This window comes from Strix aluco, chromosome W, assembly GCF_031877795.1.
Source record: "Strix aluco isolate bStrAlu1 chromosome W, bStrAlu1.hap1, whole genome shotgun sequence".
Lineage (NCBI taxonomy): Eukaryota > Metazoa > Chordata > Aves > Strigiformes > Strigidae > Strix > Strix aluco.
Window position 1 is genome coordinate 3,094,433 of NC_133970.1, and position 25,300 is coordinate 3,119,732.

The window sequence follows — 25,300 nt, forward strand, 5'->3', positions numbered from 1 at the left end:
CCCCAGGGATTTAAAAATAGCCCTACGATTTTTGGAAACCAATTAGAAAGAGAACTAGAACTTTGGGAAAGGCCTCCAGGTAATGGCATCCTTTTACAATATGTAGATGATATCTTAATAACTACAGAGACAAGAGAAAAATGTAAAGAATGGACTGTGAGCTTACTGAACTTTCTTGGACTAAGTGGTTATCGAGTGTCATTACAGAAAGCTCAAATCCTGAAAAAATAAGTGGTCTATTTGGGATTCTTGATCTCCAAAGGATGACGACAGCTTAGAAATAAAAGGAAAGAGGCCATCTGTAGGACTCCAGAGCCAACTACTGTAAAGGAACTTCAAACTTTTCTAGGAATGACAGGTTGATGCCGTCTATGGATTTATAATTATGGACTGATAATAAAACCTTTATATGAACTACTGAAAGATAATCAGAAACAATTAATCTGGACTGATGAGGCCAAAAGAGCATTTAAAGAATTAAAATTAGAACTGATGAGAGCCCCTGCTTTGGGCTTGCCAGATGTGACTAAACTTTTTTGGTTGTTTGCCTATGAAAAACAAGGAGTGGCCCTGGGAATTTTAGCCCAAAAATTGGGACCCTACAAGCGAGCAGTAGCATATTTTTCCAAACAATTGGATGAAGCCAGCAAAGGATGGCCAGGATGCCTCCAGGCAGTGGCAGCTGTTGTCATAATCATTCAAGAGGCTCACAAGTTTACCCTGGGGCAGAAGATGATGGTTCACACTTCCCATGCAGTAACTTCCGTTTTGGAACAAGAAGGCGGACATTGGTTATCACCATCTAGATTTTTAAAATATCAGGCAGTCCTAATAGAGCAGGATGATGTGGAAATTATTACATTTACAATAGTTAACCCTGCCTCTTTTCTAAGTGATAAACAGGAAACAGACCCCATTATACATGACTGCATAGAAACAATTGAAACCATCTACGCGAGTAGACCTGACCTGAAAGAAGAACCGTTGGAAGAAGCCAACCATACCTGGTATATGGATGGAAACAGTTTTGTGAAAAATGGAGTCTGAAGGGCCGGGTACACGGTGATGACAGATCAGGTAATAGAAGCAAAACCTCTCCCAAAAGGTACATCAGCACAGAGGGCGGAGATAATTGCCTTAACAAGAGCACTGGAGCTCGCTGAAGGATGTGTAAATATATGGACAGATTCAAAGTATGCCTTTGGTGTAGTGCATGCTCATGAAGCGATCTGGAAAGAACGAGGACTTTTAACTACACAAGGAAAAAGTATTAAACATGCAGATATAATATTATGACTTTTGGAAGCAATCCGACTTCCGACAGCTGTGGCCATCATGCATTGTAGAGGACATCACAAAGGTAACACTGACAAGGAGGTGGGTAACAAATTGGCTGATTATGAGGCGAGGCAAGCAGCGGAACAAGGTGAGGTATTAAGTTTGATTCCTGAAAAATCTCTATCATTACCTGAAACAGTAAAATATGATGAAAAAGATAAAAAGCTAATCAAGGACTTAAAAGCTAAGATTGATTCGTCAAATTGGGCAACAGTAGAAGACAATTGAGTAATAGTTCCCTTTAGAATATTGTGGACATTAGTAAAAACTGAACATGACAAAACTCACTGGGGAACAGCAGCTCTATATAATTCTCTCTCTAAGCAAATAATAGCCCGAAACTTGTTTCAAAATGTGAGAAATGTGGTTAACAGATGTGAGACATGTTTGAAAAATAACCCAAAAGTAGAGCACTGAGTAAAGTTTAGAAATATTAGCAAAGGATGTGTTCCAGGTCAAAGTTGGCAAATAGACTTCTCAGAATTGCCTAGAAAAGGGGGGTATAGATGAAGTGAGAAACCTTAACAAAATAGATGCAGGCCTCTCAGCAGGGTGGGGTCTCAGCAGGATGGGCTCTTGAGATAAGGGAGGAGCTGCAACTACTGAGTCCCAAGATAAGGAAGGGGAATTCAAAGAATGCTAAATTGACATGCTGAAGAGACCTAATTGGGTGAAAAGTCACGAGAGGAAGAGGAGGCATCTTCAATCTTCATCCTGAAGACCCCTGCCCAAGACCACCAGGAGATATTGCACAGGCGCAACGGGGAGGGACTTGGGGCGGGATTTATGATAATGATTTCTCAAAACTAATTGTAATATCTCTCCCTATTCTCGGGATTATCATGAATATGTAAACACTTACGCTATAGAAAGGAGCTGCTTTTCGCTCCAAAATGTGCACGTTTGTGGAGGAGCAATCCCCCGTGCACCCAGCGCTGAATAAACATACCTTCTTTATAACCTTACTGGTTGTAAAGTCGTTACTCCACACGTCATTTTGGCGACCCAGATGGGACTCTCTCTGCTCGGCTGCTGGAACAACTGAGGAACGGACGTCCTAGCCGCGGCCCGGGAATTCTCGGAGGAACTCCGCTCTCAGCCGTTCACTGCGGGGGCAGACAAGAGCCGTCTAAACTATGGACAAAGGTATGTTTACGGGGTAACGGGAGGCTGGTAAGGCGCGCAGAGACGTCTGGCGCACAGCCTAGAGGGGTACCCAGTTTGGCTAAGGCGCCTTGGAAAGAGCTCTGTTTAGGGTGTTAAACGGGATAGCTATCGTTCATGTCATCTGTTGTAACCCATGGGAAATCGAAATATTGAAATTATTTAAGTTAACTGGCGTTATACCTGTGGTAAACGATTAATGGTTTACGATTTATGTGGTACGTGAATTTGGCTCTTATCTTAATTGGTACATTTTGTAGCATGAGTGTGAGTAAAAAGCAAGAGGGGCCCTTTAAGTAACTGTGTGACTGAGTGCTTGCAGAGTGTGAGTGAGACGCAGCACAGCTGCGAAGCGAGTGAGGAGTTCTGATCCGAGGTTCCGTGTTCTCCGCGAGGAGAGCGGCCGGAGATGAACGAAGCGAATTCAGCTGCCAGGCGAGCAAAGTGGTTGTAGGGGGATATCCAACTTAACATATTAAGAATGTATGAGGCTGGTATGATGGGTTGTATGTCCCTGACGACCATTGGTGGGATAGTAGCCGGAATAATAATTGTTGTAATCCTTTGTTGCTTTTGTTGCCATATTCTGTGGTAACACATTGACTCTGTGTATAGTGTAAAAGCCGCTGGGTTCGGCTTGTTTCAGTTGTAGTAATTGCCTGTACCAATATTACAGTTGTTGCAGTTGAGATAGGTTGTGCTTTGGGATAAAATTGGGAAATTTCAAACGTAAAGAGAAAGTATAGGAGTGTCCCCTGTTTGTTCCCACTTTAATCTGAAACAAACTCTTCGGGGTTGGGGTGGGAGCAGGATGGGAAATACCCACAGTAAAGAAGTCCTAAAGAGAAGCCCCTTAGGATGTATACTAATGCATTGGAAAGATATCATTAGGTCTGGGGGCACAGAAAATAAAAGGACTCTTATAAAATATTGTAATCAGTGGTGGCCACTTTATAAACTGGAAAATGAGGCACAATGGCCACTAAATGGAACTTTGGACTATAATACCCTCCTACAGTTAATGTTGTTCTTAAGAAGGGAGGGGAAGTGGGATGAAGTATCATATGCAGACATGTTTTTCACTATCCGTAATCATCCAGATTGGCAAAAAGATTGTGGTCTAATCATACCACAAGATCCCTTGGTGCTCGCTTTGGAGCGAGAAAACAATAAAGGATTAAAAGGAAAACTGAGACAGTGTTGCTCAGCATGTAGTGTTGGCCAGAGATGTACAAAAATTGAAAAGGCACCAAGGATCAGACCCCGACCTGACAGACTTATTTGAGCCTCCCCCATGAAAGCAGTCTCCTCCGCAGCCACAAAAACAAGAACAAGACTCAGATTCAGACCCTACTCCTACCCCCTCTCCCCCAGGTAGCCCGGTATCTTCCCACACACAGGGAAAACCTGCTCAAACAATTCTTCAGGCACCCCTCAGGGAGGCAGTCGCTCCAGATGGGGGAGCCATGCTAATAAAAATACCCTTTTCCAGCACAGACTTAGAAAATTGGAAAAGAGCTGTAAAGGAGTTCCGAAGTGACCCAATAAGCGTGGCCAGACAATTTCAGTTTATACTGAAACAACATAATCCTGATTGGAATGATATACAGTTACTACTGGATTACCTAACAGAGACTGAGAAACAATTGGTTCTGAAAGCAGCAGGTGATCTGGCCTCAGACTATTGCAGAACCACGGGGAACGAGGTTAAGGATTTCTTTCCCCTTCAGGACCCAAGGTGGAATCCAAACAGTTCTGCTCAAAAGGACAGGTTAAAAGGATACCAGGATTTAATCTTAAAGGGATTGGAAAGGGCCATGCCCAAAAATATAAATTGGCCAGCATTATATGCAATTAAGCAGGGTCCTTTGGAATCACCTTCTGAATTCCTGGATCGGCTAAGGGAAGTGATGCGTCGAAATACGCCACTAGACCCAGGATCCGAAGCCAGGAGTACAACAGCTGGTATCATTATTTTTGGGGCAATCCACAGGGGATATCAGGCGTAAGTTACAGAAACTACGCACCACGGAAAGCAGGAACCTAGAAGTATTACTGGATGAAGCATGGAGGGTGTTTAGCAACAGGGAGGCCGAATATAGGAAGGGGCAACAAAGAGTGGTGGCAGTAATAGATGAACTAAAGGGGAGAAAATTTAAGAAGGGGTTTCTGGATAAAGACCAGTGTGCATTTTGTAAAGAAAGAGGACGCTGGAAGGCTGCCTGTCCGAAACAAAAGCGGAAAGGGAAAGTACTTGCATCAATAAATACAGATTGACAGGGACCGGAGGAGTCCACCCTAGCGGATCCACTGGTTACAATAAAGCTAGGGAAAGAACAAAAAGAAATAGAATTTTTAGTAGATACTGGAGCAACTTATTCAGTACTTAATCAAGCTCTGATGCCCCTAGGAGAAGAATATGTGATGGTAAAAGGAGCTACTGGACAAACTGAAAAAGCTTATTTTTGTAAGCCATTAAAATATAAATTAGGAAAGCAAATGGGTATACATAAATTCTTGTATCTACCAAATTCACCTAAAGCTCTTCTGGGAAGAGATCTTTTGGAACAATTGAAAGCCATGATTACATTCAAAAAAGGGGAAGTTACTCTGAAGGTAAATAATCAACAATATATACAAATGATGGGCTTACTTTTAACAAATCTTCCAATAAAAGAAGAAGTAATTAGTAAAGAAATTATGGACCAGGTATACCCCGGAGTATGGGCAACGGATATACCAGGGCAGGCTAAAAATGCTATGCCAGTTATAGTAAAATTAAAAGAAGGGCAAAAACCAGTAAGGATAAAACAATATCCTCTAAAAAGGGAGGATTGGGAAGGCATTCAGCCCACCATTAAGAGATTTTTAGATCAGGGATTGCTGAAGGAATGTGAATCCAATTTCAATACCCCTATCCTTCCAGTAAAGAAACCAGATGGGTCCTACCGGGTGGTGCAGGATCTAAGAGCAATTAATAAAATAACCGAAGATTTATATCCTGTAGTGGCTAACCCTTATACCTTGCTCACCACCTTGACCCAGGAACTAACCTGGTTTACTGTTCTAGATTTAAAAGATGCCTTCTTTTGCCTCCCTCTCCACGAGTCTAGCCAGAAATTATTTGCTTTTGAATGGGAAAATCACAAAACAGGCCACAAAACTCAACTAACTTGGACGGTGCTGCCTCAAGGATTTAAGAACAGCCCCACGATATTTGGCAATCAATTAGCTAAAGATCTTGAAAGCTGGGACCAGCCTCCTGACAAAGGCAAGATTCTTCAATACGTGGATGACCTGCTTGTCACTACGGAAACCAGAGAAGGATGTATCGCCTGGACGGCAGACACAAGCGGAAACAGATTGGAATGGACCCCAGACGCAGACAGGGCCTATATGGACTTGAAAAAGGCCCTGATGTCAGCACCTGCACTTGGACTCCCAGATGTGAGTAAACCTTTCTCTCTATTCTCGCACGAAAAACAGGGAATAGCTTTGGGAATCCTAACCCAAGACCTTGGGCCCTATCGAAGGGCTGTGGCCTGTTTCTCCAAACAATTAGACAAGGCTGCGAAAGGATGGCCAGGATGTCTCAGAGCAGTGGCAGCCATAATCTTGAATATCCAGGAAGCTCGTAAATTTACCCTGGGTCAGAAAATGACTGTTTGTCTCCCACGCTGTATCAGCGGTCTTAGAAGCTAAAGGTGGTCACTGGCTGTCACCACAGAGATACCTGAGGTACCAGGCTATCATGGTAGAACTAGATGATGTAGAAATAGTGGTGACTAACATTGTCAACCCAGCTTCTTTCCTAGATGGCAGGAACGGGGAACTTTTAGAACATGACTGCCTAGAAACTATTGAAGCCGTGTACTCCAGACGACCAGATCTGAAAGACACTCCGTTGGAGGGAGCCGATGATTGGTTTACCGATGGAAGCAGTTATATGGTAAGCGGTACCCGACACTCGGGGTATGCAGTCACAACAACCAGTGAAGTCCTGGATTCTGGGCCACTACCTGCTTCAACTTCAGCCCAGAAAGCCAAAATAATTGCCTTAACGAAGGCCCTTGAGAGAGCTAAAGGGCTAAAAATCAACATATGGACTGATTCGAAATATGCATTTGGAGTGGTGCATGCTCATGGGGCCATCTGGAAGGAAAGAGGACTTTTGAACTCTCAAGGAAAAACCATCAAACATGCCACAGAGATTCTGAAACTCTTAGAAGCCGTTCAATTGCCAGAAAGGGTGGCTATCATGCATATAAAGGCGCACCAGAAAGTACAATCAGACATAGAAAGAGGCAATGAACTCGCGGACAGAGAGGCAAAACGAGTGGCACGGATGGAACAGGTAACCGAGGGAGCACTAATCCCAGATGGTAAGGTCACACTAGGGGAAAAACCCCGCTACAATAAGGAAGACCTTAAACTTATAGGGGATTTAGATGGAAAATATAATCAGGATGGATGGGCTATTACCTCACAGAAGAAAATCATAGTCCTCTCACATATGATATGGGCGGTAGTTCGGGAAGAACATAGAAAGGGTCATTGGGGGACGGAAGCATTATATAAATACTTAATTGGGAAGATTGTTGCAAGAAATCTGTATACAACAGTGAGGCAAGTAACTCAACAGTGTGATCTTTGCCTTCAGACTAACCCCAAAGGAGGCCCAAAATTCAAAGTAGGACAGATAGGCAGAGGTAACCTACCTGGGCAACAGTGGCAAATCGATTTCTTGGAACTCCCAAGGAAAGGGGGGTACCGGTATTTGTTGGTATTAACAGATACTTTTTCAGGATGGCCAGAAGCATTTCCTTGTAGAACGGCAAAAGCCCGAGAGGTCACCAAAATCTTGCTACAAGAGATCATTCCAAGGTTTGGTGTACCATCAGCAATGTCCTCAGATAGAGGATCACACTTTATATCAAAAATAGTTCAACAAGTGAGTTTGCTGTTAGGAATTGATTGGCAGCTGCATACACCTTATCGACCACAATCGAGTGGCCAGGTAGAGAAAATGAATCACTTGATTAAACAACAGATTGTGAAATTGGGACAAGAAGCAAATTTGGCTTGGCCACAGTCTTTGCCTCTGGCACTCTTACGAATCAGGACAAGGCCCAGAGCCAAGGAGGGGATAAGTTCTTTTGAAATTCTATATGGAAGACCATATTCTGTAAAGATGGGGATATCATCACAAGTAGGGGAGGAAATAATGAATGGGTACCTCATAGAGTTGAGCAAACAACTCAGAAAGATTGTGTGGTGGTTTAGCCCCTACCGGGGTCTGAGACCATGCGGCCGCTGCCCCTCCCCCACAAAGGGAGTGAAATACAAAGCCCCAAGACTGAAATAAGGAAAGGTTTAATACAACAATGCAATAGCAACACAACAAACAACAACAATAACAATAACAGTAATAGTGATAGCAATGAACAGAGCAAAATAGCTACCAAATACAGCAGTTTGAAGCACGATGTACAAAACCACGAGTGCACCGCGCTCCGTGCCAGGAAAAATGTGACCTGCCAGGATGTGACATCCTCATGGTATCTGAATAACCCGGCTAGAGCTCCCCCCCCCACTGCTGGGGAAACTTAACCCTATCCTGGTTAAACCAGGACAGATTGAGAAACATGTATACAGTACTAGAGGCAGAGGGCTTGATGGACCTGTACATAAGATATCTCCTGGCGATTTTGTATATGTAAAGTCTTTTGCAGATAAGACTCTGGAACCACAGTGGGAAGGACCGTTTCAAGTACTGCTGACCTCTTACACGGCTATCAAAATCAAGGAACAGAACGCCTGGATTCATCACTCATGAGTGAAGAAGGCACCTAAGTCCCAATGGAGAATCACGCAAGTCCAACCAGGGAAATTATTCTTATCTCGGTCATAATATTGAGTCAGGATATGGCAGTGGGAAGCAGCTCTTTTTTGTCACCACTGCATATGTTTCGACCAAATAAGCAAAAACAACATCTAGCGGTAGTAGCAATACAAGCGACTCCATTTCTGAATGACTCATGGGTCTGGGATGAGGAAACAGGAAAGTATGAGATCATGGCAAAAAAAAGGGGGAATGTTAGTAGGTTGTGCAAGGAACAGTTTTGAACCGGCAAGTATTATAAGTGTTGTAACTCCGCCCCCTAGTCGGAAACAAATCGCAAGGTTTTCTAAACGATTGTTCGATCTATGGAAATGCTGTGAACTGGGATGCTGTAGCACCCCGGGTGTTGGCAATGACAAGTGGCCATGGTCACAAGCTCATTTGGCGTACACAGAGACAATAGGGAAAAAATCAGATATACGAGGGCTAACTTTAGCTACTGTGGTCATGTACAAAGAGGGTTCTGGAGGTTATGTATATAAAGAGGGAATATGGAATGAAGGTGAAGGAATCCCTCAGATATGGGGGATATCCGGGGAAGAAATTAGCATAGGATGTCAAATGGTGGATGGAACCAAGTATAGTGGGTCCACCCAGATATCAATTTCAACCTCACAGGGTAAAAGCGTTACAGACTGTGGTAGTAGTAAGCCTGAGTGTTGGCACGACCACATTTTAGAACAAAATGTTATGGTAGAATGCCTATGGAAACGACAGGGAAATGGGTTAAAATTTAAATTTCAAATCCAAGTCCAAGCTGAACCAACTTGGCTGAGTTTTTCATTAACCGAGACAGTAGAAGTCAGCTGTATATGGAAACGTCTGGATGAAAACATAATTTTTAGAATTAAAAATGGAACAAGGCCAATAAAGCCAACGACGACGACGGTTAAGCCAACAATGACAACAATGGTCAAGCCAATGGCTCCCCCATATCCTGGATACCATATTTATGAAACAGGCCCACACATAATTCGGAAAACAGGACAGCAGATTGTATTGTACAATCCTAAATGGTCATTGAAGCAAATAGAATTACATTTGCAACTAGATATGTCAGGCGTCCACCAAAATTGCCTCCCATTTATAAAAGCAACCCAGGAGGGATGGAGAGAGTGGTTAAAATCTCGCACTATAAGGTCAAAAAGGGATGTGACTGGGGTCTTAGGAACAGGACTAGGAGTACTAAACAGCATAGACTCAGAAGTAATAATGAACAAGCTGGCATCCGCAACAGGAGAGCTGGTCAAACTAAAACAACCTTTGATTTCATCCTTGTTAGCCTTAGGGAATCACGAATGGCTGACGTCTAAACTACTCCCTGATTGGGAAAAAAACAATATTAAGGACCATTTGATGATAGTAGAAGGATTGGAAATGATACCAAAAGACGTATCCTGGGCCCTTAGTTGCATCCAGGCACAAATGTGGACGCAAATTGTCATTTCCGATATTTTAAGAGAAGGCGAAGAAGGAATCCTCCCAACAGAGATTAGAAAGATAATTTGGGATAAGGCAAAACCTCAAGAGAGGGAGTTACAGTCCTGGTGGAAACTGGTGAATTTTACATATGAAAGACAGGATGACAAAATAATTGCCTTTGTATTAACAGTTGTAGAAGCTGCCCAACATAGCATATACCCTGTTGCCTCTATAGGTCTAAACCATGGGGGAATGATAATCAGTCCAGTAGGGCATGGGAAATGGGCATGGAAGCAAGGGGATAAATGGCAAACCGTCAACACAGAACTATGCATTAATATGGGCCAGCAGGGATACGTTTGTGAAGGGAATGGCATACAGGCCGAAGACATGTGCTTAGACACACATCAGAAAGAGTGTCATTTTGAGATACAGCCATCCATAAACAATGATACAGTCATGATATATATAGGAGAAGGGTGCATATGTCTTCGTACCCTTTGCACAAGTGTGCTCATAGATGGCTATCATAGGGTAGAAATAGGAAACTATTCCAATCATTGTGTATGTAATTTCACAAAAATTGAAGGGTGTGATTTTACCTATACTATCCCAGTACTAACCTCTCAGGTAATAGAATCAAATTATGCCTTAATTCGAAAAATAGATCCTGTATCTATAGGAATGAATTTGGATAGGATTAAAGAAATGTTGCAACATAAAGACTTACTCTCCATCCTAGAAGATGTAAAAAGGAAAGGAAAAGAAATGTTAGTTGTAGTAAAACATGATACAGAACAAATTCATGAGATTCTAACACAAGTACAGAAGACCACTGATCACCACTGGTGGGATACTCTCCTTGGGTGGTCACCTACAGCTACCGGAATACTTACTGTAGCTCTCCACCCAATTATAGCATTGCTGATAGCAGTAGCGATCCTACTAATTCTCACTATAGCCATATATGTCTGAAATTGGAGACTTACCAGGCGTATACAGGCTATATACGAGGCTCTTCACTTTACTCCGATACCAAAAAACAATAAGGCCCTGAAAACTAGATTTAAACTATAAGAAAGTAGTCATAAGTATAAGTGTTAGGAATAAATTTCGGTAAGTAAAACCATTAGTTAGTATAAGGATTATGAGTGAATTTTAGCTAACAAAAGAAGTAAAAGAATTTACTACTAGGAAAAGAAAGGGGGGGATTGAAGTGAGGAACCTTAACAAAATGGATGCAGGCCTCTCAGCAGGGTGGGCTCTCAGCAGGATGGGCTCTTGAGATAAGGGAGGAGCTGCAACTACTGAGTCCCAAGATAAGGAAGGGGAATTCAAAGAATGCTAAATTGACATGCTGAAGAGACCTAATTGGGTGAAAAGTCATAAGAGGAAGAAGAGGAATCTTCAATCTTCATCCTGAAGACCCCTGCCCAAGACCACCAGGAGATATTGCACAGGCGCAACGGGGAGGGACTTGGGGCGGGATTTATGATAATGATTTCTCAAAACTAATTGTAATATCTCTCCCTATTCTCGGGATTATCATGAATATGTAAACACTTACGCTATAGAAAGGAGCTGCTTTTCGCTCCAAAATGTGCACGTTTGTGGAGGAGCGATCCCCCGTGCACCCAGCGCTGAATAAACATACCTTCTTTATAACCTTACTGGTTGTAAAGTCGTGACTCCGCACGTCATAGATATCTGTCAATATTAACAGAAACCTATTCCGGTTGGCCTGAAGCATTTCCCTGTCAAACTAATAAAGCTCGAGAAGTGACTAAAATTCTGTTAGCAAAAGAATTTCCTTAGAAAAAAGAAAAGGGGGGAAATGAAGGGAAGCTGCTACGAGTATACTTGAAATTGCTAATGTACAGGGACCTGTAAAATAAGACATTTAGTTTTAATGTTAGACATCACTTATGTTTTACTAGCTTTTATTTTTTTCCTGTATTTTTCCTGTATTTTACTGTAACGTATATAATTTCATTTATACTTTTTCCTAACTACCCTCTGTAGTCATTACCCAGTTACCCATTTATAAGATGTTTTAAAACCTTTAACTCCTTGCCGAGTAAAGATAAGACAGACCTTGGACAGTCTGAAAAAAAACTCCCTGAGTACATCCCTAATAGCAGGAACCTAAAGAAAACAAGGGCCTGAGAAGATGCCAGTGTCAAGAGAAGTGCTGAAAGCTGGAACAAACAGGAGCTGAAGGACAGATGAAGTAACTCTATGACCAGATATGGACACTAGAAACCTAAAGTTCACTAATGGACAGTGTGAGGAAGACTACGTGGACCCCTAAGGAGGGGAGAAGACCCTCACTCTATTTTTACTACGCATGCTCAGACTATGTAAATGAATTCTGAGAACCCATTAGCATAAGACTGCCTTTTCTAAGAAATCTAATGCACACGTATGCTTTTTGTGTATATTAGTCAGAGAGTTTTGTTAGTAAGTGCGGCACTTGTGGTGGAGCGATCCCCAGTGCTGCCCAGCGCTGCGAATAAAGAATCCCTGCTGAACAGTTGTACTCAATTCTGACTGTTGAGTGAAGCTCTCTGTGTTTCAGTATCCATGAACTGATTCGTCAGCTAGAGAGCCAAGGAGTCATCAGCAAGACACACTCCCCCTTTAACAGCCCCATACGGCCAGTGCAAAAGTCTAATGGAGAGTGGAGATTGACAGTGGACTATCATGGCCCCAATGAAGTCACACTGCTGCTGAGTGCTGCCGTGCCAGACATGCTAGAGCTTCAATATAAACTGGAGTCAAAGGCAGCCAAATGGTACGCCATAACTGATACTGCTAATGCGTTCTTCTCAAACCCTTTGTGTGGGGATACAACGGAAGACTGGCGAGGAGGACTGTAAACATGCTCAAGTGATTTGCAGCTGGGGTGTCAATAAACACATATATCATACTAATTATTTAGCTTTGTGTGCTTGATGGGTAGAATGTCTGCGTTTAGATGACACAGGCCTGTGATAGACTCAGAGGCACCTTATCAAACATCCTTGAGATTCCTGCTCTGCTGTGGGAAAGATCAAATCACAGCGGAAAACTACGCCTGCAAAAATCCCCAATATATACAGGTGAAAGCAGCAGGTTCGAGATCTTTTCTTTCTTCTCCTCTTTCTGGCTAGCAAGGACTGAGCTCTGCAGTGCTGTGTCCCCTCCTGCGTGCCTCTGCCCAGGCGCTGCTGCAGAGATCCCCCAGGTTGTGAGGTAACGAGAATAAATTCACTCTTTGCACAGTTTTGTGGTTGTTCCTGCGTCCTGCCTGTACCGGCTCTCACACTTTGGCAGCAGAGTGCAGGCCAGTTTGTTTTCACCTGGAGGAGTGTCCAATACACCTGGAATTGACTGCCCCAGGGGTGGAAACACAGCCCCACTATTTGCTATGAACTGATCCAGACTGCACTGCAACAGGGTTGTAAGGAACTGAAGGAATTAATGCCTCAAACATTCATCGACACAGAAAACCTCAAGGACAAGCTGTGGCCTTTGTGATTAGTCTGAGGAATGTCACCCAAGGAAGCGGGAGTGTATCGAAGGGTGCACGTTCCCACTCCCCTGCGGCTGTATTGTCAAACTCCTGAGATAAGTCTCAAAGGGAGAATTGTAGCCCATACAAATGTTTCTCATCAAGCACAAGGACCACTAATCACTGGCTCCACTGTGCAAGCCTGACACAATCCAGGCCTTGCTAACGACTTCACTATTGAAGAGGTGATAAGGACTCATAAGAACTGAGCATCCTGCCCCAGAAGGTGTCAGAAGCTGGATGATTGCTCAAGAAGCATGAAGTCAGCAAAAATTTGTGGAAACTGGGGGAGAAGTAAAGGCAGCAGGGTGAGCATGACCACCAACTCAATTGGATGAGGGGGTTGGTGCACCCCATTCCCCCTCAACACATGCGCAGAACCCCTGCTCCACCTTTTCCTTGTCTCTCATGGAAATGAGTTCATGGAATACCTGCCTCTCCTCATCTAGTATGCAAATCAGCTGATAAAATGAACTTAAAAGATGACAGAAAACTTTGCTGGGTGTGCACCCACCACCCAGGATTACCGGACCTGAGACAACGCTGGATCCAGGGGTGGCGATCCAGATTCTTTGACTCTCTCCTTTCTTTTTCTTTCCTTTCTTTTTTTTTTCTCTTATAGATTTATAAGAGACTACATTGCCTATTGTCCTTTTCCAAGTTTAAATTATTTTCTACTGCAATTAAAGCATTTTAACAGGTCATTTTGTGTCATTTCACCTTAATTTTAACCTGAGGAGATCACAGAAACTTTGCTACTCTCTGGGCTCCTAGTCCAGGTTGTAACAAGGGTGAAGCTCTGGAACACCTGCACTACATCGATGACATCATCATATGGGGTAATACAGCAGAAGAATTTTTTGAGAAAGGGGAGATAATAGTCTAAATCCTTCTGAGAGACGGTTTCGCCATAAAGCAGGGTAAGGTCAAGAGACCTACACAGGAGAGTCAGTTTTTTAGGAATAAAATGGCAAGATGGACATTGTCAGATTCCAATGAAAGTGATTAATAAAATAACAGCGATGTCCCCACCAACTAACAAAAAGGAAACACAAGCTTTCTTAGCATTTGTGGGTTTCTGGAAACTGCACATTCCAAATTACAGCCAGATTGTCAGCCCTCTCTATCAAGTGACCCAGAAAAAGAATGATTTTATATGGGGCCCTGAACAACAACAAGTTTTTGAACAAATTAAACAGGAAATAGTTCATGCAGTAGCCCTTGGGCTGGTTCAGGCAGGACAAGATGTTAAAAATGTGCTCTACACCGCAGCCGGGGAGAATGGCCCTACCTGGAGTCTCTGGCAGAGAGCACCAGGGGAGACTCATGGTCGACCCCTGGGGTTTTGCAGTCGGGGATACAGAGGATCTGAAGCCCACTATACACCAACCGAAAAAGAGACATTGGCAGCATATAAAAGAGTTCAAGCTGCTTTGGAGGTGGTTGGTACTGAAGCACAACTCCTCCTGGCACCCCGACTGCCAGTGCTGGGCTGGATGTTCAAAGGGAGCGTCCCCTCTACACACCATGCAACTGATGCCACGTGAAGTAAATGGGTTGCATTAATCACTCAAATAGGGAGCCCCAGCCACCCAGGAATACTGGAAGTGATTACAAATTGGCCAGAAGGCAAAGATTTTGGAATGGTGCCAGAGGAAGAGGTAACACATGCTCAGGAGGCCCCACCATATAATAAACTACTGGATAACGAGAAGTGATATGCCCTGTTTACCAACGGGTCCTGTTGCATTGTGGGGAAACATCGAAGGTGGAAGGCAGCTGTGTGGAGCCCCACACGACGGGTTGCTGAAGCTGCTGAAGGAGAACGTGAATCAAGTCAGTTTGCAGAGGTGAAAGCCATCCAGCTGGCCTTGAATATCGCTGAGCAGGAAAAGTGGCCAGTGCTCCACCTCTATACTGACTCATGGATGGTGGCAAATGCCCTGTGGGGGTGGTTACAGCAGTGGAAACGGAGCAACTGGCAGCGCAGAGGCAAAACCATCTGGGCTGCTGAATTATGGCAAGATATTGCTGCTCGAGTAGAGAACTTGGTTGTGAAAGCACACCATGTAGATGCTCATGCACCCAAGAGTCATGCCACTGAAGAACATCAAAACAACAAACAGGTGGATCAAGCTGCTAAGATTAAGGTGGCCCAAGTAGATCCGGACTGGCAACATAAGGGTGAACAATTTATGGCTCACTGGGCCCATGGCTCCTCAGGCCATCAGGGAAGAGATGCAACATCTAGACAGGCTCATGATCAAGGGGTGGACTTAACCATGGACACTATTGCACAGGTAATCCATGAATGTGAGACGTGCTACAATCAAGCAAGCCAAATGGTTAAAACCTCTTTGGTATGGAGGAGGATGGTTAAAATATAAACATGGGGAGGCCTGGCAGATCGAGTCATTTCCAAAACAACCTCATAGACACTTGGGCCAAAGAACATGGTACTGAGTGGATATATCACATTCCCTACCATGCACCAGCCTCTGGGAAAATTGAGCGATACAATGGGTTGCTAAAACCTACATTGAGCCAACTCTGTATCACCCCTCCTGCCTTAAAAGACTGTCATGACAGATGGAACTCAAAGTTATGGACTAAATGAACTCCATACACATTTTGGAAGGATAGCCCATAGACTAAGGGAATTATATTTGTGTGTATATATCAAAAAACAGGAAAAGGGATGGTGATTATTTAGAATGCATTGGAAAACATGGAACTTGAGCATAACATAAATGGTATGGAAGAAGGGGTGGATACTGTCCTGGTTTTGGCTGGGATAGAGTTAATTTTTCTTAGTAGCTAGAATAGTGCTGTGCTTTGAATTCAGTAAGGGATTTGATATGAGAAGAATATTGATAACACACTGATGTTTTTAGTTGTTGCTCAGAGATCAAGGACTTTCCAACTCCCCCTGTCCTGCCTGTGTGCAGGTGCACAAGAAGCTGGGAGGGGGCACGTCCAGAGAACCAGACCCAAATTGGCCAATGAAATATTCCAGATCATGTAACCTCATGCTCAGTATATAGAGGAGGGTCAGCCAGGAAGAAGGGGGTTCTCTCTCACTTTCGGGATTGTGGTTTTGGGATCTTGGCTTTTCTGGGATCACTAGCCAGGAATGGGCCAGGCATCAGTTGGCAGATGGTGAGCAATCACATTGTGCATTACCCATTTGTACCTTCTATTATTGTTATTATTGTTTTATTTTATTTCAATTATTAAACTGTTTTTATCTCCACCTACGAGTCTCCCTTTACTCCTCCAATTATCTTTCCCATCCCCCAGGCAGGGGAGGGTGAGCAAGCAGCTGTGTGATGTTTGGCTGCCAGCAGGGTTTAAACCACCGTTAATTTTCCCCAGGTCTAGTCTGTTTTGCTTTCGACAGTAATTGTTAAGTGATTTCTCTGTCTTTATCTCAACCCATGAGCTTTTCCATTGTATTTTCTCCTCCCATCCTGTTAAGGAGAGGGAGCAAGAGAGCAGCTGGGAAGGCATCTGGTAGCCAGCCAATGTCATCTCACCATAAGGAGGCTTATCCAAAAGCTCTGGATTACACCTGCCCTGCTTGAATGGTTGAGGTACATGCAGGAAAGAAACAAAGCAGCACAGATGATAAACTCTTAACTTCACATCCTTAGAGCGTTTGGAGCAGGAGACTAAAAGGTGATAGTAACTCATGTACCATACTCATCCCACTCAGTGACATAGAAATTATTTAGTGAGTGCTGTGCTGCTGCAACTACCTCACTTCTAAATTCCCACGACATACCACATTTCAAACTAGAAAGACTACTAGAACAATCCAATGCTTCCATGCTCAGCTGTGAGGCTGCTACATGGACTTGTTATAGAATGTTCAAGGCACTATACAGTTCAAACATTTTGAGTTATAGCTGACAAAGTATAGCATTACCAATTGTGATTTAGTAAATTTATTTTATTTTCTATTCTATTTTTCTTTCTATAACATATAAGTTTGCTTTACATACTAAATTGCTCCTTTTTAGTAGTTTAAAAAGGCTCAGAAGGTGTTGCTAGAGAATTCGGACAAGAAAAAGAATTAATGAATTAGCAAATTAACTAGTTCAAGCATTAAATTTGACACTCTATATACACCTTATATCAAGCCCTCTACGAAGAGGAATTCAAGTAACCTAGACAACATTTTTACTTGCATATGCAAATGGTGCAGGGAAAAACTAGCAGAAAAGTTATATAGAAAGATCCCTGTCTGATAAATGACTATAGAAATCACCTCTGATTTATTTACATCTACAGTCTCCTAAATACTCAACTGTTTGGGATTTTTCCATAATAGCTTCTAAAAAAAAAAAAAAAAAAACAAAAAAACACAACAGCCAGAACCAGCTAATTTTTATTTTTTCTGTTCCAAGAGAGCAATGAAACTTTCAAAGCATTTGCTACATGAACTAGTAACTAGCCCACAAAATTAAATAAACCATAGAACTTGTTAGTAAGTCCTTTTTGTTTCTTGGAGATTTAGTATCTGGAAAGCTTCTTGGCAATATGATTTTTTTTTTCCTCCTCCTCAACATAACTGCCGCAAACTGTACCCCCTCCCCTCCCCTCAGCAGTCTACAACGTTTTTAGTTTAAGGGGCAGGGAAAGTATATGAAGAAATTCCTGAAATTGAACAGTGGTTCTGACATTTTATAATTCTTCCTCCTTAAATAAGAAACTAGTTACCATGTATAAAAATTAGTAGCAACTTCTTGGTATAGGGAACAAATTTCTTTTTCCCCAAAGTTGACTGTATGAGCCTTATTTTAATTAACATAACAGAGGTTATAGTTGCAACTTCAATATATACTTTTCAGAAGGTCATTTCCCTGTTACTACTTGGTTCAAAGCATCAACAACTGTTGAGCAAAATAATCAGGTGGGTAATTTATCCAATGACAGTTTTGACACCGGGCAATCTCCTCTGAAATGTCTGATGAGCAAACAATGCAACTATGCCAGCATTAGTCAGTTATCCTCATAACTAGTGCAAACATAAGATGAGATAACAACATTCTCTGTCATCTGCAACAACTAAAGTAATCCCAAAGAGGTACCTGATGTATTACGTTGGTGAAAAAAAAGGTACAAAAAACAGTGATAGGTGCAGCCAACACATGACAATCTTTTTAAAATTCTCCTCTTGCAAGAAGTTGGGGAGGAGGGTTGGTTGTTTTTTAAAAGCCTCTTCTACAGCTCATTTCAGTCAATTTTACTTACTTTTCCATGAACTAAATTTTGCAGAAGTACTAAACAAAGAGGGTGTCACAGAGGTTTATAATAGTATAACTAGTTGAGAAGACAAATTAGCACTTAAAAGGATTTATCCAAAGTCTCTGGGGTACACTGCTCATCCGCCATGACCTTTCCCCACAGATTTTTGTTTGGAAGTCTCCCATTCTAATCCTACTCTGTGGGATAAGATGGTTTTCTACCTATAGAGAACAGGTTTTATGCAAGTGCTCATTTAAAAAAAGAAAAAAAAAAGCAAAGCTGAATCCAAGCATTACTTAATCCCTGATTTATGAGCAACAGACAGATGATTCAAGAACAAATGACAGCATGAGAGAGCAGCCAGAGCCATGAAAGTCACAGGTCCAAAAATATTTGCATTTTTGTCTTAATTTCACAGAATGTCATATCCTTTCACTACAAGGCAGCAGAAAGGGAAGCTTCTGGTCTATCTCATCTAGACTATTCATTGTTTTAAACGCTTCTATTGCATTGCTTTTGTATACAACAGAAAGGAAGCTAGTAATCCCACTGACTATCAGCAGTGCTTGCTTATACAGATTTAGACTATGGAAGCAGCCCCCCTACATTAGGGATAAATGATCAGAGAATAACTTGCTAGATCTCATATCAAGTAGAAATTTTCAGCTTCTACTGCAATAAGAAAACTACATTTAAAGTGTGGTACTACAACAACACGAGTTTGACATATCTACGCTGATATAATCTTGTAGGAAGTTATGCCTCAATTATACTGCACTGCCTACTGGCAACATACATTAAACTATCAGAGACACCTGGGGGATTTGCAATTCTCATGCACAGTCTAGTGAGAATCAAAAATAATTACAGTCAATAGAGCTATTCATGTACAAAGGAAAAAATGGCCTGCAATACCTAGGCACAAAGACAAGAGATAAGTTTTAGCCTCTGTTTTGATTTTGTCAGCCTAAAGGACTCCAAAAACTTATTCTAAAAACATTTTTTTTAAATTGGGAATTTGTTTTAGATTGTAATCCTGCCCTCACATTTATGCAATGACATGGCAATGAATACATATTATTTCTGCTATCTGATATTTTTGGTTTTACTATTTCCCTTATTTTGCCATCAGCAAGCATATCAAAGTATTTGCCATTAAAACAAACAAACAAAAAAACCCCACTCCACAATCTAAAACCAACTAAAGCACTACAAATGGCTGTTAAGTACAATAAAAAAAATAATAAAAAAGAAAAAAAGAATAAGAGATTCTATTCCTCTCCCCCCTGCACTCATGCCTTTCATATCTGCTCCAGTATTAATAAGTGCTACTTGTAATAACAGAAGGTTAAGAACATTTCATAGGCAAATATAATTCTCATGTTGCAGGCTTTCATAGCTTGGTTTTTCTTAATTTAAGAATAATAAATATTGTATGTCTATGGCTTAAACTAACAACGAACAAGTTAACCCCTTGTTCCATTAAAATCCATTCAGATAAGACATGCTTTTAATAGCTATTCCTTGGTTAGATTCTCACAAAGCTTAGCCTAGAAGTTAGCAACAAGATTTCTCTTAATTAAATGCATTATGGATTTTTAACATCCACACACAGCAAACAAGACTTTAATATTTACCTCAGAAAATCCATACCCACTTTATCCATCACGGAAGGGCAAGGAAGAGCACAATTGACTACACCAGAATTTTTACCTCTGGCATTGCTACTCCATCACATTCAGCATCACAGAATCCCCTCTAAAGCATTACTTACTATTATCTAAATATACATTGGGACAGCTACAAAACAAGAAAATGAGAAGAACACTCCCATTCTTGCCGAAGATATAAGGAATTAAAAACTTCTAACTACACATTTGGAGATAACATCAAGTTTGCTGATGATATGAAACTGGGAGGTGCTGTTGAGGGATCTGGATAGACTGGAGCATTGGGCAATCATCAATGGCATGAAATATAACAAGACCAAATGCTGGATTCTGCACCTGGGATGCAGTAACATGGGACACAAGTATAAATTGGGAGAGGAGTGGCTGGAGAGCAGCCCTGCAGGAAGGGATCTGGGGGTGCTGGTCGACAGCAGGCTCAATACGAGTCAGCAGTGTGCCCTGGCAGCCAAGAGGGCAAACCACATCCTGGGGTACATCAAACACAGCATAACCAGCCGGTCAAAAGGGGTGATTATCCTGCTGTATTCAGTGTTAGTGTGGCCTCACCTTGAGTACTGTGTTAAGGTACTTGAATGGGTCCAGAGGGGGGGGAAACAAAGCTGGTGAAAGGGCTGGAAGACATGTCCTATGAGGAGCAGCTGGGGACTCTGGGTTTGCCTAGTTTGGAGAAAAGGAGGCTGAGGGGCAACCTTATTGGTCTCTACAGCTTCCTGAGGAGGGGAAGTGGGAGAGAGGTACTGATCTCTTCTCCCTGGGATCCAGTGACAGGACATGTAGGAATGGTTCAAAGTTTCATCAGGGGAGGTTCAGACTTGACATTAGGGAACATTTCTTTACCAAGAGGGTGGTCAAACAGTGGAACAGGTTTCCTAGAGAGGTGGTCAATGCCCCATGCCTGTCAGTGTTTAAGAGGCATTTGGACAATGCCCTTAACAACATGCCTTAACTTTTGGTCAGCCAGTGGTCAGGCAATTGGACTAGATGATCATTGTAGGCTCCTTCCAACACAAATCTTCTAATCTATAACAAAAGGACCCATGGATACTGTATTAAAGTAAACATAAAACTGAAAGAGTAATTCTAAACAGGACATCTCTCCCCTCCAATATACCACAGCTATCTTTTCTTGATAACTAGCTATACTAAATCTACTTTCCCTGTCATTCTTTCATTATTTTTTTAACCAAGAGGCCAATCTATGAACACCATCTATAATAGCCTTGTACCTGTTAGAAGACAGAATAGTCAGAAAAACAATACTGGTATTTTAAGTGAGGATAATGAATATAAGATAAGCATACCACTGAACTGCATCTAAAATGTCAAATAAACCTAGACCACAAATTAAAGGATTCACATTATACAACCAGCCTCAGTCATCCATTACTTGGTAAAACAGTTTGGCCTTGAAACTCATAAACCTCTTAAAAAACCCAAAACCCTTCAAAAACCAGAAAACAAACCACCACAAACCTCCCCCAACCCCACCACAACTAAATTACATCCTCTGCCCCCCCAATGAATATAGGCTGCTTTTCTTCTTCCAAACAAACTGTTTTGCATTTCACCCATTGGACATACATAAAACCCTTCTCAAAATGTATTAGAATGCTGGATTTACTGCTTTTGTACTGTCATCTCCACAGTCTTGCATTAATAGTTACTGGAGACTGAACTTTTTAGTGTATATTTCACACAAATTCACTGGCAGAACAGAATCACTCAGTAACTGTCCTTAGAAGCAATAGCAGTCACTCACAAGTAGTCAGGAATAGTTTTTAAAAGAAACAACTGTTTCTTCTTTTATTCAGGCTGTGGTTCCATAGAACTAGCAAGAACAAGATTTGAACAACTACACAGGCATACAATCTCAAATTCTTACATAGTTAATTATTAAAAATCTTATAATATCCTATCTTAAATTAAGAATTGGAGAAAAAGCTGAAACAAACAGAAAAATATAAAACCTTTTTTGAACTAGCTGGAGAGAAGAGCTACATCCACCATTAGAAATTATTGCAGTTAAAAATGATAGGTAAGCAGACTTCTGGGCACTCACAGTGGTGGGCTTTTTGGGGGGCCTTTTTTGACTCAAAAGGTAAACATGCACACATCTGTTTCTGGAAGTATGACAGGTACAGGCTGCAGAGATAAGGACAGTCCAGATTTTGAATGCAATGCAGTAGAATTTAAACCATTGTGACTAGAATATTTTAGGGAGCAAGTTGGTTGAGAGCCTGTGAGCCACGTAGATGTATTCTTATCACCTGACATAAGGTAATGCATAGTAAAGATAAGAATTAATACTACATCTGATCTGCCCCACACCCACATTAGCTCATCCTTAATAATATGCAGAGTTTGGGAGAAATCTACGTCTTCCAACCTTCCTACTTTAGCTTCTTAGTGGCTATGACAGTTAGATCCATAGGGCATGCCAAGATAAACTATAATTCTACAGCCCAATAAGGCCGCAAAAAGGGAAAGAAAAAAAATTTTTCTTCCATCCCAGGCTCAAGTCCTTGGTCTCTTTTCAAATGCAGCTCTACATGTGACGATAGTGAAACAAGCTGCGGTAAATGGCTTCTGTTAAGACTAAACTTCCCAGAAAAAAAATGGTAAAATATTTATGACTGCACCAACCAGGAAGATAACTTAAGCAATCCACACCCTAATTGCACCAGAAGCTATACAGATGCTCCTCTGGTAAGAATCAAGAAGTCTCCCTTTCCTAAAATTAGTATTTGATACTAACAGCTGATTAGCTCCCTCTCCCAGATCAAAGAGGAAGGAGAGCTTACAAATAGGGGTGGGAAGGTATCCTTTCCATCGAGCCCCTCCCACAAGCCAGCAGTCTAGTAGGATCCCCATCAGGACACGTCTTCATTTCTTCATTCCCTGTCCCTGTCCCGTTGGAACCCTGTTCTGCTTGCTCAGCAATTAGTTTCCTCTTAACCTCCCTTTCTCCTTTTAATCAGAGGAGGGATTAAAAAAAAATTATGGTAGAGTATAAGTAGTTCTGTACAGTAATATTCCATGCATCTCTCTATTATTAAAATAACCCAGTGCACATAGTTATTTGTTGAAGCCACTATTTGCAGTTGGACCCAGGGTATTAACATATCTTTCTATCTTTCACTGCAGCTTAAAAAGCAGATGCAAATTTCTCTCATACACGGAGTCATACAACCTACTGTTGTCCATTCCCATGTTCTCATTGGTGCATGATTCACACACCAAGTACCTGCCCAAGCACTTCACTCCTGATGCTAATGGCTGCCATTGCCTCTGCCTCTGGTTTTTTTTTTTTTTTTTTTTTCAGTTGCAGCATCCTTAGCCGAAAAGGAATCCTGTGAAACAAAGAGCATACTACTACAACGTTACACAGTTTATACACATTACAGATTGCAACACACCCCCTGCACGATATGCATGATCTTATATGCATCCATCCAGACTCTCCTACTGTTATTCCAAATGAGCCCTATCCTTCCTCAGGAAAGCTTAGCAACTATCATCAGTACAACATGCAAATACATTTAACCGACATGGACTCCTCACTTTCTTCCCCTCCCCCCCCCCCCCCCCCCCCCCCCCCGTATACCTTATTCCTAGTCCAATCCTCCCCCTATCTAGTTCAGCCCTAAAGAGAGCAGCCACCTTATACCTTGACTTAATTCCGTGAGGACTACCACAGCACACAGGACAGCAATTATGACACCAGTGAAACTGACAGCACAAATAACGACAGAAAACCAAGGAAACAAGCCTTTCCTTTAACTGCTGCTATCTCCAACTCCACCATCTTCTTTCTCCTCCTACTCTGACAATCACAAGTAAAGCCTGTTCCTGCCTACTCTCTTACCCCGCCTCCCTCCACGTGACCAGCTTTCTCTCTCCAGCCTCTAACACACCGAGAAAAGGGGTGCGGGGTGAGTTTTTTTTTTCAGGTAGGTGCAATTGATGCAGATAGGAAACTAGCTATTCCTTCCCCCAATAGAAGAGGATAGCGCAGAATCCTAGCCACTGTCCAATAGCAAGAGCAACAAATGTATCAAATCGGATCCTGATGCTCAGGAAAGGGTATGTATGCAGCTTGCTTTAGCCTATGCAGAAAAACATGCTACAGTAGAAAGCTTCCCATGTGCACTTTGACAAGTTTGTTTTATTTCTCTCTCCTAACAAACTAACCCAAATCACATCACAGACAGCACATGTTAACATGTTTGAAGTTAAAAGTACAGCAAATGCAAAAAACCACATAACCATGTAATTGCACCAGTATATTGGCTACAGATGTCTGTGCAAGTTAAGTAAATGCATCTTGCAATGAATTGTAAGGAGGTTAACGATATAGTTATGTGCATATTAACCTGATTTGCATGTACAGCTCAGCAGGGCTGCCTTAAGCCCCTACAGCTGGTGAGAAAGTCTGCAGCGCCTCGGCTCAACTCATTAACTAGCCCATTTTTAGCTCTAGCTCACCTAAAGCCATAGAAAAAGCAGGGAGGAACCCACACCAGATACCAAGCTGCATACCATGGAGGAAAAAAATATCCCCTCTCACCTGGAGAAGCATTTGAAGTAGGAAGTTTTATTGCTGTTTCAATTGCTTTAGTGCAGAAGTAACCATAAATAATGCAGGCAAATCTCTCCTTCAATGGAATTGGAAGGCTGGAAGTGACCAGCACCCAGATCCCCTTTCCCTGCCCCAAACATACCCTAAATATTCAGAAACTTCTTGCAAGCTATATTAAAGAGTGAACCTCATATTAAAGTTATGCACAAGCAATTCCCTTGATAAAATAGTGTTTAATGGCCCTAATTCACTGGAAACAGTGTATTACTTGAAGGTTTTAAATGACCATGCTCTTCCTTATGCCTTTGTCAGCAAGGTCAAACAGCTTCAAATCATCCTCTCCACATGCCAGTGCCTCTATGTAAAGAATCACAGCTCAATCTGCTCTTCTACAAGCTGAA

The 25,300-nt window shown here is 42.0% G+C and overlaps 1 protein-coding gene across 3 annotated transcripts in view; it reads right to left on the minus strand.

Annotated features, from left to right (window-relative positions):
- LOC141917799 (amyloid-beta A4 precursor protein-binding family A member 1-like) overlaps positions 1–24,124 on the minus strand; it is a 135,478-nt gene extending 111,354 nt beyond the window's left edge. For all 3 annotated transcript variants that reach the window (XM_074811330.1, XM_074811329.1, XM_074811328.1), the window contains exon 1: positions 23,988–24,124. The gene's annotated coding sequence lies outside the window, so the exon portion shown is untranslated. The remainder of the gene's footprint in view (positions 1–23,987) is intronic.
- Positions 24,125–25,300: the final 1,176 nt, after the last annotated feature.